The sequence below is a fragment of the Ambystoma mexicanum genome, chromosome 7q (genome assembly GCF_040938575.1).
Source record: "Ambystoma mexicanum isolate Mex_15411 chromosome 7q, UKY_AmexF1_1, whole genome shotgun sequence".
NCBI lineage: Eukaryota > Metazoa > Chordata > Amphibia > Caudata > Ambystomatidae > Ambystoma > Ambystoma mexicanum.
In genome coordinates this window covers 109,983,014-110,002,330 of record NC_090941.1, presented here as the reverse complement: position 1 = coordinate 110,002,330, position 19,317 = coordinate 109,983,014, and the positions used below count along the sequence as shown (strand labels likewise).

At 43.8% G+C, this 19,317-nt stretch overlaps 1 long non-coding RNA gene across 1 annotated transcript; it reads left to right on the top strand.

Moving 5' to 3' along the window:
* Positions 1 to 16,343: 16,343 nt before the first annotated feature.
* On the top strand, positions 16,344 to 16,864 carry LOC138528789 (uncharacterized). The gene is made up of 2 exons (XR_011284244.1): positions 16,344 to 16,467; positions 16,555 to 16,864. It is a non-coding gene; the product is annotated as an uncharacterized lncRNA (long non-coding RNA).
* Positions 16,865 to 19,317: the final 2,453 nt, after the last annotated feature.

Sequence of the window (19,317 nt, the reverse complement as noted above, 5' to 3'; positions counted from 1 at the left end):
GCCAAAGAAGCAGATTGGTCCTCAGAAGCCTACTTTACCCTTTTTCGAAGAGGACTGAATGAAGAAATAAAGGATGAGCTAGCCAGAGTGGCTCGCCCAGGTTCCTTCCAGGCTCTTATGGACCTCTCTTTACAGATAGACTTCCGTATCCAGGAAAGGAAGGCAGAAAAGAAGAAGACTAGAATGCCTTACCAAAAGACCTCCATAGAACCTTCCTCTAAAGCTGAGCCCACTCCTTACCCCACTCTCTCACTCAGCATTCTCACAGTGACCTCATGCATTCCAAAAATCCATGAAATCACTATATAACACACAACAGGGGAGACAATCAGGAAGACATTGACACTTCCTACACACTAGCAGGCACCACATAACACACCTCCCTTATTTCAGCACAAACAAGCACACCTCATGCATGTACCATCTGCTGCTTGGGCAGACAGGATCTTAATATAATTTTACAAATGTTTCTAAAACACCAGCAGCACACCCTCACCACAGAAATACATCCTCAACCAACAGAAATATGAACATAAAACATTTTACCAAAGACTGCAAATCTTGGATCTTAGTCCTGTCACGCCTCAGAACAACTCCCCCCACATTTAGCCTACAATGCTGCATTCAACACCACCTGAAAAATGAACCTAACACCTTTTATCCAAGACTGCCACTCTTGAATCGTAGGCCTGCTACACCTAAGCACAACCTGTGTCTCCTTAGGCATTGCCGCAGGCCTACTGCACACCTAGAGGCTTAACTAACCAACAAAAAAGACCTGGCACATGCTTAAGTTGAAATCCATGTAGAATAGCAGCTAACCCTTGAAACTTAAATCACCTCACTCATCACAAACCCATGCAACCCAACAGGTGACAATGTATTGCACAATATTGATTACCACAAAATGCTCTAAAGGAGGCAAAACAACTTCCAACTGATCGTAACTTGTTGGCCAGACAAATTAGGTAACCACAGGTTAAACTCAGAAGAGCAAGACTAAATCACCCCTCCCTCCAAGAAATCAAATTGTATTGGCACCGTCACAACAACCAAACCTCAGTTTGCTTTCTAAGCAGCATTCTTTCAGTTTGTCTGTCTTCACTACTGGAAAGAAAGACCTAAAACAACCCCAACTAATTGGCTATTTGGACAACCACAAAGTTTCCTGCATTATCAGACCCACCAAATACACTTATAAGACTGCTCATACGCTGATTGAAAAGAAAGAAAATTACTTTAAACAGGGCTCCAACAAAATTCCAAATTCAGTACATAATCAGCACTCTTAACAAATATTAAACTAACTGTCCTGCTGACCATTGATTTAGGAAAACACCACTGAGCCCCATTGACACTCAACAACACCTCAAGATCAAAGTAAACAGCAAAGTACCACTCAACTTACTCCACAATGTGTACACGTACACAGGATCAGACACCTGTTGAAAATAGTACATAGTGTTAATGTCATGTAGCGTGTACTGTGCACTCTTGACACGTGCGTAATCTCTTGGCACTATGGCAGATCTGCAATGGAAGGAGGGTTGTGGGGGATTTGTTAGTGGGATTGAGCGGGAGAAGTGCGGGAGAGCTTTGATGTGCTTCTTGGAAGCTTCATTTTGGAGAACCAGTCACTGAGCGTAGGTGCGTTTCTGTTGGTAGCCGTCATGTGGTGTTGAGGTAAGGTTTTGCATGGTTTGGTTTCCTGTTGGGGTTCTGTGAAGTGTGTGTGGTTTTTGGTGCAGTAGAGATCTGGTTGTTTTTAGTTCAGAGTTTGCGGGTGAGGATGCAGAATGGAGAGTTTATAGTACTGTTAGTAAGGAGCAACACATTTCCTGCCACCAACAATCCATCTTATTTTCTACACCTAACATTCCAAATAGGTTATGTGCAGCACATTACCCACCTCCAACAATCCATCTAAGTGTGATAGATTTCCTGTCCCCAACAAACCATCTAAGTGGGATATATTTCCTGCCCCAAACAAGCCATCTAAGTACGGCACATTTCCTTCCTCCCAAAAAACAATCTAAGTGCATCATATTGCACACCCCCAGCAAACCATCTAAGTGCGATACATATCCTGCCCCAATAATCCATCTAAGTGCGGCACATTACACCCCCAACAATCCATCTAAGTGTGATACATTTCCAATCCATCAAAGTGCAGGACATTACCCACCCCCAACAATCCATGTAAGTGCAATACTATCCCTGCCCCCAAACAAAACATCTTTGTGCGATACATTTCCTAGCCCCCACACACCATCTAAATGACTAGTGCTGAGTAGTGGAAGCAGTCTGGCAGTCTTTCTACAGTGTTTATGCTGAAGGCGGAGTTCTAACTTTCAAAACTTCCTGCACCTCGCGGAGCGAACGCAGTGTGGTTCTTAGTGGTGGAAGCAGTCTGGCAGCCTTTCTACAGTGCTTATGCTAAAGGCTGAGTTCTAACTTCAAAACTTCTTGCACCTCGCGGAGGGAACTTGGAGTGGTGCTCAGTGGTGGAAGCAGTCTGGGTAGCTGTGTTGGAGGATTCCCAGTCCCCTCAAGCACCATTTTCGTTGTTTTGCTATTCACTGTTTGCTGTGCCCTTGGACCTGAAAGAGGAGAGGGGTTCTGCCGGTGCCGAGTTGATTTTTGACTGCCATCTACTACAGGATATTGCTGAAGCAGGAAACTGGGTGAGTAGCTCCCGTCATCCAATCCGCATTCTTTCATCTTCCCACTCTCGGTGGGGAAGGGGGTTCGGAGTAGGAGTTGGACTAACCTCTCAACGGTTTGTTCCTTTACAGGGGCCATTCCTTTTGAGAGCACTGAGGATCCTGTTTGTACAACTGTTTGTTATTGCAGCATTTTTCGGGGTTACCTCTTGTCCATCTCACCCTATCTGCACCTATATTTCTGCCCAGCTAATAGTTCAGAAAACCATTAACAATGAAGAAAACCTCCACAATGAATGGCCCGTAGACCAGCAGAATGGGAAGATGACATGACGTTGCTCAGGGGGACGTTGACCCGGAATTTTCTATCAACGTATAATAAATGTAATAAATAAATAAATGGACATGGTGATAGCCATCAGCATGTCACTATTGAGGCAATCTCAGAGCCTAGTAAAGCAACAAAGGCTGATACTGTAACTAGTTTGGGGGAGCTTGACAGCCAGTCTACTGACCTGCTCCCTTCACCATCAATTCGCACCATTGATACAATTAACCCATTGCAAATTAGGGAGATGGACCATTTACTCTTGAATTCCCCCAATTCCACCGACATCAAGGCTAAATGGGAGAGATTACTCCATCCTAATACTTTGCCTATTTTTCCCCTGATGACAGAGTATAATATTAATTTTAATGTTAATGTTAAAGGACATTTATACCATGCACTATCACCAAGGTAGTGGTCCCCTGGTGCTCTGGCAGATCTGAAAAAAGGGGGTCAGTTGGGGTACCGGACCAGGCACTTGTGCAGGGCACCAGAGGTACGCATTACCGAACGTTAAGCCCACGAGCATACGCCCTGCCTGAGTGTCATAGCGTTAGAGGTTGACCAGTTAGCTGCAGTTACTTCTTAAAGGACTGCCCAAGCAAGGCACCCCAGAAAACCTCTGGGAGCCATTGAAATAAACATATCGGAATCAAAGGAGCCGCCAGAAAACTCTATGGCTCGACAAGAATAGAGATTGGCTTGTCGGGAAAGGAAAGGACGTCTACAGTCTCGCATCTTGCAACACAGGTAATCTTACTATGCCCCCAAACAGCCTGAACAAATGCATGCATTGGAAGCGCATATCAACTGTGGAGCAGTAGGGAACTACATGGACATTACTGTGGCCCTACGGGTAGGTGTGCCCATTCAAAGAAGGGAAAAGGCAGACAACATTGTGTCTGTGGATGGGACACAACTGTCATCCGGACCAGTGACCCAATGTACAGAGAAGGTTGTATTGCTATGCCATGATGGCCACCAGGAACAGATAGTCTTTGACATTATTAATGCACCCCAGTTGCAGCACATACTAGGCAGGCCCTGGTTGGAGTGTCATAATCAGGCCATAGACTGGCAAACCCATTCATTGACTTTCTCAGCCGAGGGGGCTTGGACATGTTATCCAGCTACATCTGTTGATGTTGTCAAAGCTCAGGAACTACCCGAACCATATAACAAGGAACCCATGGTTGTGATTGGCATCATGGGGCAACTGCCTCTGTAATACGAAGATTACCAGGATGTCTTCCAAAAAGACCAAGCCAACACCTTGCTGCTCCATAGGCCTTATGACTGCCAAATTGACCTGGTTCCGGGAGCACAAGCACTGTGCAGTCGCAAATACGCACTTACAGAGAAGGAGAATCAGCATCAACGCAGTTACTTAGACCAGTACTTAGCCAATGGGTTCATTTGATCATCCAAATCACCCGCCTCCTCAGCTCTTTTCTTCATCCCCAAGAAGGAAGAAGACCTCAGAACTTGTATAGATTACAGGGGACTTAACAAGATCACCATAAAAACCGGTATCCTTTGCCGTTAATCCCGGTGTTACTCGACAAAGTGAAGGGTTGTCATGAACCATCGGACGCGTCCCTTTTTATCGTCTCCGAGTACACACTTCATCGTTTTCCAGGACTTCCCGGACATTCTGAACGTTCCAGGAGTCAGAACGCTGAACGCACGCTGGAACCCGAGGACGTTCACACAGGGTTATACAAGACCCGAACTGTGCGCAAGAAGACTCCTTCAAAGAACTCCAATAAACAACACAGACAGGTGAGAATGGGGGAAACCTGTGACAGATTGAGACGCCAACAAACTGAAATTGATACGGACATGGAGGCGGCAGTTCAAAACCTCATGCGCGGCATGCAGGAGTTAACAACAGAAGTGCAGAATCTTAAAGCCGAGAATGCCGCATTAAAACAATTAGTCCTGTCCCGTGATTCCGCGACCAAGGAAAGCGTAATGCTGGGCGGAGTAGTAGATAAATACGATGGTTCTTCAAAAAACCTTCGCGGAATCCTTGATTCGTGTTTAGTCCACTTTACCTTTAAACTCTACTACTTCTCTACCCTCAGGGCAAAGGTGAGCTTTATGATTTCGCATCTTTCGGGGAATGCATTAACTTGGGCTACACCTTTAGTTAATTCTGGAGATGCCCTCCTGGATGACTGTGATGGATTCGTACAGGCCCTAAAGACCATGTAGGACTGCCCAGAACAGGTCTACAGTGCCCAGGAATGCCTACTGGATTTCCAGCAAGGTTCCCAGGATATGCTTACATATGTGACACGCTTTAAGCAACTGGCCAAAGAAGCAGATTGGTCCTCAGAAGCCTGCTTTACCCTTTTTCGAAGAGGACTGAATGAAGAAATAAAGGATGAGCTAGCCAGAGTGGCTCGCCCAGGTTCCTTCCAGGCTCTTATGGACCTCTCTTTACAGATAGACTTCCGTATCCAGGAAAGGAAGGCAGAAAAGAAGAAGACTAGAATGCCTTACCAAAAGACCTCCATAGAACCTTCCTCTAAAGCTGAGCCCACTCCTTACCCCACTACAGATTCAGAACCCATGCAACTGGGGGCCTTCCGTGGACCCATATCCCTGCAAGAAAGAATGCAACGGATTCACACTGGGCTGTGTATGTATTGTGCCTCAGACAAACATCTTGTGAGAGAATGTCCCTTAGCTCCTCCACGGCATTTGGGAAACACCAGCTCCCGATCCTAGATGAAGCACAGCTTTGGGAGAGAGATGTTTGCTCCACATCTATTCCATCCTTGAACTCTCCTGGACAAAACAATCTTGTGATCTTGCAGGCCTTTCTATCGCCATCCAAGAACGAAACCTACCCCATTTTGGCATTGGTGGATTGTGGAGCCATGGGGATATTTATAGATCAAGATTGGGTCACTACCCACCACATTCCATATTAAACTCGAGGCATCATGCAACCTGCAGAGGCTATTGATGGAAGACCTATCTCTTCAGGAACCATAACCCTACAAACCAAAGAGATCCAGCTCTCGATAAACCATCATCGAGAGGTGATCAAATTTGACATCATAAAGTCTGCTCATTACCCAATGGTACTGGGTATGCCCTGGTTACAGAAGCACAACCCATATATCAACTGGGCAGCAGGATCCTTGTTTCTTGGTTCCGAGCATTGTATGTCTCACTGTCTATCCCTGGATTCCTCGTTGACATCTTCTGAAGGTACGCTGACAGACCCGCAAGGCCCATTCATGGTCTCAAATATCATCCAGGTCCCTAGGGCCTATCAGGATTACACTGATGTGTTTTCAACTGCCATAGTTCAGGCCCTACCCCCTTACAGACCTGAATACTGCGCTATTGATACTGGACCCTCAGCAGTGATTCCTTTTGGAAGGATGTTCATTTTATCCGAACCAGAGAAAAGGGCACTTCGAGAATACTTGGATAGCAACCTTGAAAATGGCACCATACAACCTTCCAAATCTCCAGCGGGAGCTTCGTTGTTTTTTGTTCCCAAGAAAGATACTAAAGAGCTTAGGCCTTGTCTTGATTATCGTGGTTCAAATCAAATCACCCTCAAGGACTGCTACCCATTGCCCTTAATCTCAGATATCCTGGAAGCGGTGAGAGGAGCTGTAGTCTGCACGAAATTGGATCTCAGGGGTGCCTACCATCTGATCCTTATTAGGGAGGGTGACAAATGGAAAACAGCCTTTAGAACACCCTTTGGTCACTTTGAATACCTGGTCATGCCCTTCGGACTCGCCCATGCCCCAGCGGTCTTCCAACGTTTCATGGACCGGGTGTTTTCCGATATGCTTTTCCTCTTCGTCATAGTTTACCTGGACGATATTCTGATATACTCCAAGGACCATCTTAAGCATGAAGAGCATGTTAAGGCAGTCTTAGAGCGGCTACGTGAACACAAGCTCCTCGCTAAACCTGAGAAATGCCTTTTCCATGTCTCTACTGTTCACTATCTAGGATTTGTCCTTAGTCCAGAAGGAATTGGATTGGATCACTCAAAAGTAAAAGCCATACTATCCTGGCCTGTTCCAACTACTGTGAAACAGATTAAATCCTTCCTGGGACTTGTCAACTTTTACCAGAAATTCATACCTTCCTTTTCTGAGATAGTTCAACCGATCATTACATTGTTGAAAAAAAAATACTCCCTTTCTCTGGACAGCAGCCCAAGATGAAACGTTCCAACGATTAAAGGCAAAGTTTACACAAGCCCCCATCCTGGCTCAAACTGACATCAATCGACATTTCCTTGTGGAGACGGATGCCTCTAACTACGCCATAGGAGCAGTTCTAAAGCAGGAATTCGAGGATAACTTAGAACATTCCATTGCTTATCTTTCACAAACTCTAACTCCCAGCGAGACTCATTATTCCGTATTGGAAAAGGAGCTGTTAGCCATCCGTCAAGCCTTCACAGAGTGGCGTCATCTACTTCTGGGAGCAAAACATCCTGTTCAGGTCCGTACGGACCATCGGAATCTTCACGTTTTGCAATCTCTGGAATGTAGGAATAGTCGCCTTATCCCGACGTCCCGACTATGAAACTCTTGAAGATCGGTCCTTCCCAAAAATGTTCCCCACACAATTTTTGTAGCCCAAGCAATCAGCATCCTGGAAGACATTCGGATGCAAACCCAGTCCTCTGAGATCTGGAAGGAATTTACAGGGAAGAATCAATGGAATCTTAGAACAAAGGACGGGTATCTGTTCAAGGATAATGGCCTGGTAATTTCCACACAGAGACTACAACAAAGGATTATAAACGTCTGTCACAATACCCTTCACTCAGGACATCGTGGCATCACCAACACCCTCCGTCTAATACAAAAACAATTTTGGTGGCCAAAGATGAAAGTTGACATCCAACTGTACATCCAAGCCTGTTCAGTCTGCAATCAAAACAAACATGATAACAAGAGACTGGCGGGTCTCCTACTTCAACCTATGCTACCAACAAGGCCCTAGAAATTCATCGCTATGGACTTTATTGTGGAATTGCCACCTTCCAGGGGACACACAACTATCATGGTCACCATTGATTTATTCACTCATATGGCTCATTTTACACCATTGTATAAACTACCATCTTCCTCAGAACTCGCTGGAATCTTCCTGAAACACATATTTCTACTTCATGGACTTCCTTCTAAGATCATATCTGACAGAGGACCTCAATACATCTCTCAATTTTGGAAACACTTATGCCGTATACTAGGAATCCAACGCGCCCTCTCCTCAGGTTATCATCCACAGACTAACGGAGCTATTGAACGTGTGAACTAAACCCTAGAGCAATATCTTCGTTGTTTCACCACCAAGGTACAGGACGATTGGTCACTCTTAATACCTGTGGCTGAATTCGCCTACAACAATTCGGATCACCCGGCTGTCAAGACCAGCCCCTTTTTTTGCAGCCAAGGATTCCACCCTTCGGTTCTACCTTCCATTCTCCCACATCCTACACCAGTACCTACAGTCAACTCCAGGATTGAAACTCTCTTCAACGTACACAAGGAAGCCAAAGAACACTTAGAAAGGGCCTGAACTAACACCAAGCATTATGCAGACTCCAAAAGAAGACCAGGACCTTCCTATGCAGTGGGTGATAAGGTCTGGCTATCCTCGAAACTACTGCCTCGACATTTACGACCGAATAAGTTGGCTCCCCGGTACTATGGCCCCTTTTTCATAAAGGAAATCATAAACCCAGTGGCCTTCCGACTCAAACTACCAGACTCCTGGAAGAGGATCCATCCAGTGTTTCACACGTCTCTAATGAAACCGTACGTCCAGTCCTCCTGGACTGCCCCAAGGTCTACCCCTGTAATTGTCGATGACCAGCTGGAATACGAAGTGTCCAGAATATGTGACTCCAGGTACAGACATGGTCTGCTACAGTACCTGGTTGAGTGGAAAGGGTACCCTCCTAGTGAACGCACCTGGGAACCAATCTCAAACCTGAATGCCCCCAGATTACTCAGAAGGTATCATCTTATACACCCGGGCAAACCCAGAGGGACAGGCCTTCGGAGGAGGCATGCTGTCATGAACCATCGGATGCATCCCTTTTGGACTTCCTGGTCCCTGACACATAGGGGCATGCACTCAGCAGTACTCCCAACATGGCCGTCAAACACAGAACGTTGTTTACCAGCTTCCGCGTCGGACGCAGCACGTTCTATAAAGAAGACACGCCCCGGTGGCCCCGCGCATCTCAACGCTTCGGCTTGCAGTGGCTAGACGTGTGCTGCCGTAGTTCTCTCTTGATACCTTCTTTGATTACTGGTTCCTGGCCCCTAATTTTCCCTCCTCATTCATTCCCTTCCTCTTTATTACATCTTGCATCCCGGATCTCCGTGTACCATCTACCAAGAGTCCTTCAAAGAACTCCAATAAAGAACACAGAGAGGTGAGAAGGGGGAAACCTGTGACAAGGGCACAAAGATTTAAACAAAGCTTGACCTAAGGGGAGCCTACCATCTGGTTTGCGTGAAGGCTGGCGACTAGTGGAAGGCAGCCTTCCACATGAAGTTTGGGATATATGAATACACCGTCATACCCTTTGGGCTATGCAACGCCCTGGCAGCATTCCAGTTTTTATGAATGATGTCCTGAAGGTATTACTGGCTGTTTGCTCAATGGTGTTCATAGACAACATCTTAATTTAATCCACAACCCTGGAAGAACATTAATACCATGTTAGAGCTGTATTGAAAAAATTACGCCAGCACCATCTGTTTGCGAAGCTTGAGAAGTGTGCTTTCCCCGTGACCAAAGTAGAATTCCTAGGATTCATACTGCCTCCCCCGTGAATCCAGATGGATAACTGCAAGGTGGAAGCAATACTCCAATGGCCAGCACTAACTTCCGTCAAACAGTGTAAAGTTTTCTGGGGTTTGAAAATGTTTACAAGCGGTTCATCGATTTTTCAGATATAGTTCATCCCATCACTTCTTTACTCTGGAAAAATTGACCTTTTCATTGGACCACTGAAGCCGAGCAGGCCTTTGCACAACTGAAACACCAGTTTACCACCGCCCCAGTACTCAGGCACCCAGATCCTGAACTCCCATATCTGGTTGAGACCGATGTGTCAAGTGTGGCTATGGGGGCGGTTTTGTCCCAAAGGGATCCTGACACCCACCAGTTACATTCAGTAGCATTGTGGTCCAAGAAATTCAACCCAGCATAGATGAACTATGCCGTGACTGATAAAGAGTTACTTGCTATCAAGGCTGCTTTCAAAGAGTGGTAACATCATCTCCTTGGAGCACGTCATACGGTCAGAACAGACCATTGCAACTTGCAATTCCTATGGACAGCCAGGGCGCAGTCCCCTCGCCACTTAAGGTGGGCTCAGTCCTTTACGGAATACGACTTCACAGTGACATATCGCCCAGCTGTGAAGAACAGAAAGGCAGATGCGATGTTACAAATTCTTGGGATGCTGATGGAGAAGATGTATTTGCAAGTCCTACTCCCTTACACATTATACCGGAAGAAAAGCTACTGGGCACCACCGGAATCGGCTCACCCTCGTTGGATGAACTACTGAAGGAAGTCAGAAGAATCATGAAATCAGATCAAGTTCAAGCCCAGATCTCACAGGGAACTCAAGAGACAGAAATGAATGGTCTCCTGTATTACCAGAACCGGTTGTATCTACCACACTCTAGTATACTTAATTGTATCATCAGAAATTACCACAATACACTTACAACAGGACACCCGGGTATTGCAAAGACAATGGCAAAGATCCAGCAGTATTTCTGGTGGCCCACATGGCAGAAAGATGTTATGCAATAGGCACAGACCTGTGACATCTTCGCCAGAAACAAGACACCTAGAAGCAAGCCACAGGGTTTACTTGCTCCATTATCTGTTTCACCGGCCCCTTGGCATACCGTCTCTCTGGAGTTCATCACAGAGTTGCCACCCTGCAATGGTTATAATAATGCCCTGAAAGGGTTACAGAGTGCAGGGGTACTGGCATAGACTTTAACAAATATTGTCAAACTGCATGGATTTCCCTCAGTGGTGATATCAGATCGGGGAAGTCAATGTGTTTCTAGGTTCTGGAAAAACTGTTGCGCCAAAGTTCAGATTGAAGTCCATTTGTTCACCAGTCACCACCCACAGACCGACAGCCAGACCAAAAGGACAAACCAAACTCTTGAACAATACCTATGATGCATGCTCACTCACATAGACTCAAGTTGGGTGGATCGCCTATGTGCAGCTGAATATGCATATACCAATACCATCCATAGTTCTACAGGTTTTTCACCCTTTTTCTTTCTACACGGGAGGGATCCATGCACTTCAGCTCTTGACCCACCGCTGCCGTTAGACATGCCAGCTGTTAGCACCATACATACAAGCATTAAAGACACCTTTAAAAAGGCCACCCAAACCCTCTTGTATTCAAAAGCAGCCCACATGTATTTTGCAGATAAAAAAAGAACCGAGGAACCCAAGTATCAAGTAGGCGATGAAGTGTGGCTTGCTACGAGATGCATCCAACTGAAAGGGCCTAAGAAGTTTCACTCAAGGTATATATCGGTCCATACCCCATAGAATCCATCATCAATCCTGTAGCAGTGAAGTTGGTATTGCCCCCCACACTTTGCATACATCCAGTTTTCCATGTGTCATTGTTAAAACCCATGTTCCCAGGCACTAGGGATTCCCTAAGGCAACCTCCTCCAGTAGAGATACAGGGAGAGCAGGCTGACTATGAGGTCAAGGATTTCCTAGATTCCAAAATAATACAGAGAAAACTATTATCTGGTTGATTGGAAGGGTTATAGTGTACTAGATCAGACTTGGAAACCAGCTGAAAACATACATGCTTCATGTCTCTTGGCCTGTTATCACCGCAACCATCCGGAACGCCCTAGACCAGGTGTAGCTCTCCTTGGGAGGGTTTGAGGGGGGGTGCTGTCATGATCCCTAGCAAGACCTCCAAAACACCACAAACATGCAGTTTAGGCTATGCCTGGACGCAGAGGGTGGCTGGCTGGCGCAAGTGCAGACTGCAGTCTATTCATATGGGCAAGTGCCACCTCCAAAATGGCCCCCAGAATAGGATGCCATATTAAGACCAAGATGGCCCCTGATGATCCTCACCTACAGTATCCAAGGTGGTCTAGTGGTGCTGGGTGCAGCCCAGGGCTATATAAGCACCACCCTCAGCCACACCCAGTGCTTATCATTTTTCACCAGCTGCAAGTAGGCAGCGTAACCCTTGCCTCCAGGTTCAGCAATTCATGTGCAGCGGTTTGCTCCAGCTCACCTGTTCTGCAACGCGTGCAGGCTTCAACAGTTCTCTCCATACTCAGCTCCAGCTCTTGCTCTCCCATGGGAAATCCACGGCACTCATTTCAGCTCCCCAACAGCTCCTGAAGGGAAGAACAACCCTGCAGGTCAGGACAGAGTACAACCCTTGTTTTCTGCTTCAACTCTCACCTTTACTTACCCCCTGAAGGCAATCTGACATAAGGGCTTCCTCTTCTTGCCTTTCATCTTGCGGGGGATCCCGCTGGTTAGTTCATCACAAATCGGGGCGGAACGCTTCAGCAACTCTGCAGGACCTGATAAGCCAAGGAAGAGACAATTAACGTTCAGACATCACTTAGCAACGCCCGCAGTCTACAAACAATGCGCTTGGGCAACAATAACACTGAAGAGGAGGAACCCTGCTTGATCATACAGACAAAAACCCCAATGTGGTGAGAAACCTGGCCATCATTACTCAGTTCTCAAAGGATTCTTCCATTTTGTACAAACTGGTTTCCAAACATTGGAATCTCTTTCACTTAGACACTGACCTTCTTCCCGATCTCTCTGACAAACCCAAATGTATTTATGGCAGAGCTAACACTCTGACGAATAAATGGAGCCCTTCCTTCTTTAATCCTAGCATAACAAACCACCCAACTGAGACTAATTGGCTCCAACCGCATGGGTTTTCATAAGTGTGGTAATTGTAACACTTGTAAATATGCTCATAAGGATTGCCAAGAATGTAATGATGGTACAGGAATATCTGTAAAAATCAAAGATTACATTAATTGCAAAACAAAGTATGTTGTTTATGCAATTATTTGTGTTTGTGGTAGACTTTATATAGGCAGCACCATTAGACAGCTATGAGTATAGATAGGGGAACACCTGGCTAGTAGCATGATCCTAGATTACCTCTTGCCATGCCTCTTGCCATGCATTGGCAACTTGAGCACAAGTTGGCCGATAAATCAGATCTAAGATTTATAGGTTTAATGAGAACCAAAAAGGGCAAGCGTGGTGGTGACTTATTGCTGAAAATCAGACTGATGGAGTGCAAACTAATCTGTTTCTTACGATGCACTATGAATGGTTTAAATACGGATCATGAAATGAATGTTTTTCTGTGATACAATGTAAATCATAGTATGCCTCAAGGATATCAGATGAATTAGTCCTTCACAAGATAGTTTGTCAAATATCTTTTGTATATGAAACTTGGACTTCTGCATTTCCTTATAGTGAGGGGATCATTTTGCCTGTCTATTCACCTATTAGCATCTGAGACAGCTCGGATGCCTGTTTGCAGACATCTTTCTTTCAAATGTTATCCTGTGCATATTTTCCAGTTTATTTTATTTTTTATTTTTTCATTTCTTTATGTTTTCTGATGAGAACAATTTACTAATCTTGCAGAACTAATCGTTTATCAACTTTCCAAATGCCTCATTGTCACTCGGTATTTTCAGGGGGCTGTTCCCATTTCTTAGGATTCCATCCCAACTTTTATTTCGTCAATACATTAGCTGAACAGGCTCTTTTCTAGCCGTGGATGTCGCCCTCAATTGGGTGTCTGGCCTTTTATTTTCATTTCCTTGTATTGTGGGATGTCAGGGATAGATTTTATTACCTGTGATTTGCGGGTTTTATCTTCCTGTTTTTAATTTCAATTTCCACAACCAAGTGTTAGCTTTCTATCTCAACTTACTTGGTGGAATGACTTCTTATGCCTGTCATTTTATTTCTCGATTCGAATCTAGTGACTTCGAGATTTTTGTAACTGAGCTGTTATTACATTTGTACTTGGACCGAGAATGGGACCACTGATCCTTTTCTATCTTGCAGGTTATTACGACATCTCTTATTGTTTACAGATGATGTAACGTGCACAGTTGCGCGTGATGTTGTCGCAGCAACACAACATTCTCTATGGCATGGTTTCAGGAACCCACTTCTGTGATATGCACCTTACTATAGCACCTCGCGTTTACTGAGTCTCAGAAGTGGGATTTACCCCTATTGATTCTTTGCCCAGGGAATTTGCACCATTCGGGGTTAGCTATACCGGGCTGACGTCTAGCGTCACATTTTTTCAGGGTTTCTTTACATTTGTGCTATTATCACCTTCTTTGGTCTGCTGTCAGGGCTTGCTTTCACCTTCAGTTCTCCTTCTCTTTTATTTGCCTACTGTTCTGTTATTTGGAACAGACAGGACCCCCAGACTCACCTTGTCTACTCGAAGACAGCATCTTCAAGGGAAGACCCCTTTTTACACCTCCAGAACAACAATTTTTTCTTGCTACAACTCCATACAGTGAGGAACGTCTGTATTAATTCCCTATTTGTGTCTTTGTATTCTCTGCCTCCTATGACCACTCAGGGGACTGATGATGTTTTCTTATCTTTGTCTTTTGACAGATGTGCCTTATCATGTGATGATTTGGCAAACTATGATACTTTTTTGAAAACACGGTTACGTGCTCTCCCACTGATGTTTGTTGCTATTCTACTTATGTAAATACACAATTCTGCTGTATGGACTCCCTTTCTATTTTATCTTTTCAACCTTACACCCTATTCTCCATGCATTTGGGACTGTTCCTAAACCAGAGTTACCATTATTTTCTGATTAACAGATCACCTAACTTCCTTTTCAAGATAACAGGGTACGTTTTACTCGTGTCATGTTGTGCATGTTACACTTTGCATGCCATTTCAGATCTCATTCTTATCACACACAAATTATATCTGTGGTTCCGTACTTTTTGATTCATTTTTTCTATTGGCTCACTTACAAGCATAATAGCCTTGCTAATGTTGTCTATGTCTTTCTGCCATTGGTGTCATAATACCAGTACAGTATAGTGGCACTGGGGTAAATGATGTGCTAACACACTTATTACAAGATATTCGTAAAATCAATGGAATTTTCCAAATGGCTATGCATTTCAGCTTTTTATGTATTTCTTTTTTCTCTCTGTGCGCTTTCCGCTCATCCCTGAAACCATCAACTGGTTATCGGTATGGTACCTTCATGTTCTTTTGTATGTGGCATTGAAACCATTTCCTGTACAATTTACAAATTATGTTGATTTGCAATTGGTCTAACTTACCTTTACTTTATTGTTACTTCTTTTTTTTCTGTTAATTATTTCTTATTTTTCACTTATGGTTACTTTCTTTTGTATCACACATACTTAAGACAGCCTTGAGAACAACTGGTTAGGTCGAAACACGTGTTGGATATTCACAGCCTGATTAAATATCTTTGTGAAATCACTATAAGTGTAATTTTGATCACAATATTAGTTTCATATTTCTTGCAGTGATATCACTCTTTGGCAGTGCTCGAGTCACCTTACTTCCAAACCAATTTAAACATTATTACCAGATTTCAGTCTTGTTTAGGGGGGCTCTGCGGAAGTGTAAATGCAGCAGGCCATTATCCTCAGTAACTTCTCAGGTGGAGACTATAGCGCACCGGTAGACCTGTCGAACCTTTACCCTTAATCATTCTCCTACTTACTAGTTTAGGTGTGGATTTCTTAGTGTAGTGTAGCCCTAGTGTTCTTGTTTTGGCAAGTGGGTTTGCTTATATGGTGGGTTTGGTTTTGAAAATTGCTATCTTGTGAGCTTGGGGTAATTGTTAAATAGTGTGGATGAAAGGTTGCATTGGATTTGCAGTTTACACATGAGGTTATGTTGTCATGTCTGTCTGGGGGATGCTGTGTAGTGTGTTAAGTTGTTAGTTGTGCCTGTTGTCTGTGTCAGCCTTGTTAGCTATTTTTCTGTCCTGATTGTATTGTTGTCTTGGTCAGTTCATCCTTGCACTGTCTCTTTAGTTCTTGTCTGTTTGGTTATCCTCTAATCTATCCCACCAAATTGAAGCCAGGATGTCCCCAACTGTGCTTACCCCGGCTTACACATCAAAGCCACCCATTGCTGACACGATCTCTGACACGAATACAGAAATACCGAAAGGTAATATTTTTTCTTAGATATTACATGACTAGATTTTCCTTCATGAATTAAGATCCCGTTTTTAATTGAGCTTTCCCTATTGTCTTTTTATCACATCTACAGGTTGAATAACCATTATTGGGCTGATATTGCTATTGATAATAAATCCAGTTAGGATATTCCACATTGAACATCCAGGTGATTATTATTAAAAATTTCTCCCAAGAGTTAAATGACAGTTATCAGTGAGAATCTAAAATTTGATCATTGTATCATACATTATAGACGAAACAAAGATTAACGGCAATGAAGAGGGCTATCAATTCCTGAAGAAGGGGACACCCCGAAACGCGTCGAGAAAATATTCATCATTACTTTCTGTGGATATACCATGTGAAAAGCCTATTGTATAGAAAGTGTGATGAGTACCTTGTATGCCCTTGTATTATAATATTGAATGTAACCTCAAAATGAACACATTTATGTTATTATGTTTACAAAGACTGGATGATGAATGAATTGAAATTCATATCTATAACAATTAATTTAAAATTCAATTAAAACCGATGGTCCCCATCATTCTGTTTTATTATAATAGTGTCATGAATTAGCTTCTCTCATTAATTTCTTCTTTTTTCTGAAAGAAACTGAATATTACCATTGTATAGAAATATTGACTGTTTCTACAGTATAAAGGGTGTGCAGGGGACGGGAGAGTTCCACAATCTTGTGGACAATCTGTTGGATTTACATAGGTTAAAACAACCCAGTGTCAAGGTTGTTATTCTCCCCGGCACCCCGTAAATTTTCAACAAATCCTGTAAAAAAACCTTAAACCTAGGTGTGCGCTAGGCAACACAAATATTGGAAGGATGTCAGTCTTTCCTATTGTCACGGAATCTGTGATGATGTCAAAGACTAGCTGCACCTCAACTGCATGGTTGGACTGCTCTAGTTATGCAGAGTAATATGTGGACCTGGAAAATGTATTGCTCGTCCTTTCTCTCCCAAGTATATGGAATACTCCTCAGCCACAACTTTTGAATCAGAGGGATGGCTTAATCCATCAGGTGACTGTTTGGAAATACATGCAGCAATTGCAGCAAGATTATCCAAAGAAATGGCCAAAATGAAAAAAACTGTGCAAAGTCAGAGATTCTTACGTGAGGTCTTCAAACTACAGACACCTCAAACACCTCGAGCCTGTCAAAGAGATCAAGTTGGGCCCTCATTGAGTATACATGAGAATCTTACTACTCAATCTAATGTCAATTTGCCTACAGCAAGAAAGGGCCTAACTTCCCCACTAGTCGTAGACTCCACATTCATGAATCATATAATGGAGACGGCCTCAGATATAGTTAGTCCGATTGTCCCCCCAACGACTCACGCTGAAAGGATTCTAGACTCCCAAAATCTTCAAGCCATGAAAATGTCTTCTTTAACTGTTGCTCTTAATCCCTTCATTAAATTATATGAGTCACTACATGATTCAATTAAAGAGCAAGCCACCCTGTTGATATCAACACAGACTACACTTACCTCCTTGGAATACCTAGCTGAATCCCTGAAAGATCGGCTAAATACAGATGCTGAAGCAACATCAAAATACCAGGAAAGACTGTCTGACTTAGTGAGAGGGGAAGCCAATGAAAAAAACAATACTGATGATTGCTATACGTGAGTCTCTGAAGTGGGCAAGAAAGAGCCAGGATAGCTCATACCCTAAAATGGTGGAAGCTCAACTCCTCTTGGTGCAAACAATCAAATGTGGTTCCCTAGGTTCAGCATCTATATCATGGACGATGGCTCGGATAGTAGAGAATCTCTGTCTCAACTCGGTTTCAATGGAGCTGAGAGTGGACGGCAACCAAGGTCCACCATCCTACTAGGAGATGTCACTCCTGAACTGTACCCCCAGGAAAAGAACTCTCAACAACTGGCAATGTTGGTGGCAACCCAATCAAATTGACCCTCTACTGTGGCATCTATTGTTACAGCAGACACAAAGCAATTTACCATCTTTATTAAATCCAAACCTGAGATCAATCAGCCTATACCTCCACTTAATACACAGACAAAGAGTAAAAACCTATCAAATAATAACAACAAGCCAAAATCAAATAGCTGAAGGGCATTTCTGCGAAAATTAACAACGCCTCTGCAACACTCCTCTACGGAAATCAAAAGCTTGAAAGGTAAGACCGGGCATAAAGCTTCAAGTTACGCTCCTCTTTTGGCAGCACAAAAGGGACCAGAAAAACAAGACTTGGTCATGGATGATGAGATGTTATGTTTCTAGATTTATCGACCTACTCAGATGAGGATGGGCTGGAGGATGATGCAATAGAAATTGCTCCTGGGGGGAATAATGGGTTTAACCACCCTCTCCATCCCATTGACGAACCAGCGGGGCCTCTTTCGGAAGTCCAGATCATTGAGACTAGGATGGCAATTGAATCAGTTTTCCCTGTTGTAGAATTTTTTACACTTGAACTAAAATGAGATAGTTTAGCTATTTCCGCTAAGAACTCCAGAGACAGCTTTGCACCCATGTTCCAGCCTCCATTTCGAAAAAAAACGTATTCCAACAAAAAGAAAACTCGCCTTGTGGGCATCCAACTCCCAAGGTCACAATTGAAAGACTACTGCCTTGTAGAGATGGCCTAATTTTGAATCGAGCAAATGATCTTAACCTTCTTCGTTGTACTCCAAAACTTAGAAATGTAAAATCAGAAGACCTAAGATGGTTAGATGGTTCAATTTGTTAACGAAAAGTGAATGGATTGGATCTCACTACATCTACATTTAAACATGGTGCGCAGTTTGATATTCGAAGCATTTGTTGACCTGTTGCCACTGGGTTATGAGATTACAGAATACCCTGCGCATGATACAGTGAGTGGCTCCTAGTTTGGATCGGGGCACAAGGATTGTTTCAAATCAAGACTAGATTTAACGACAAAAGAAGAGTAGTATTTCCACTAACTCATTTTGAGCCTTTCAGCCCCAGACCCATTCTGATTAGGGAGAATGCAATGGGTTTAG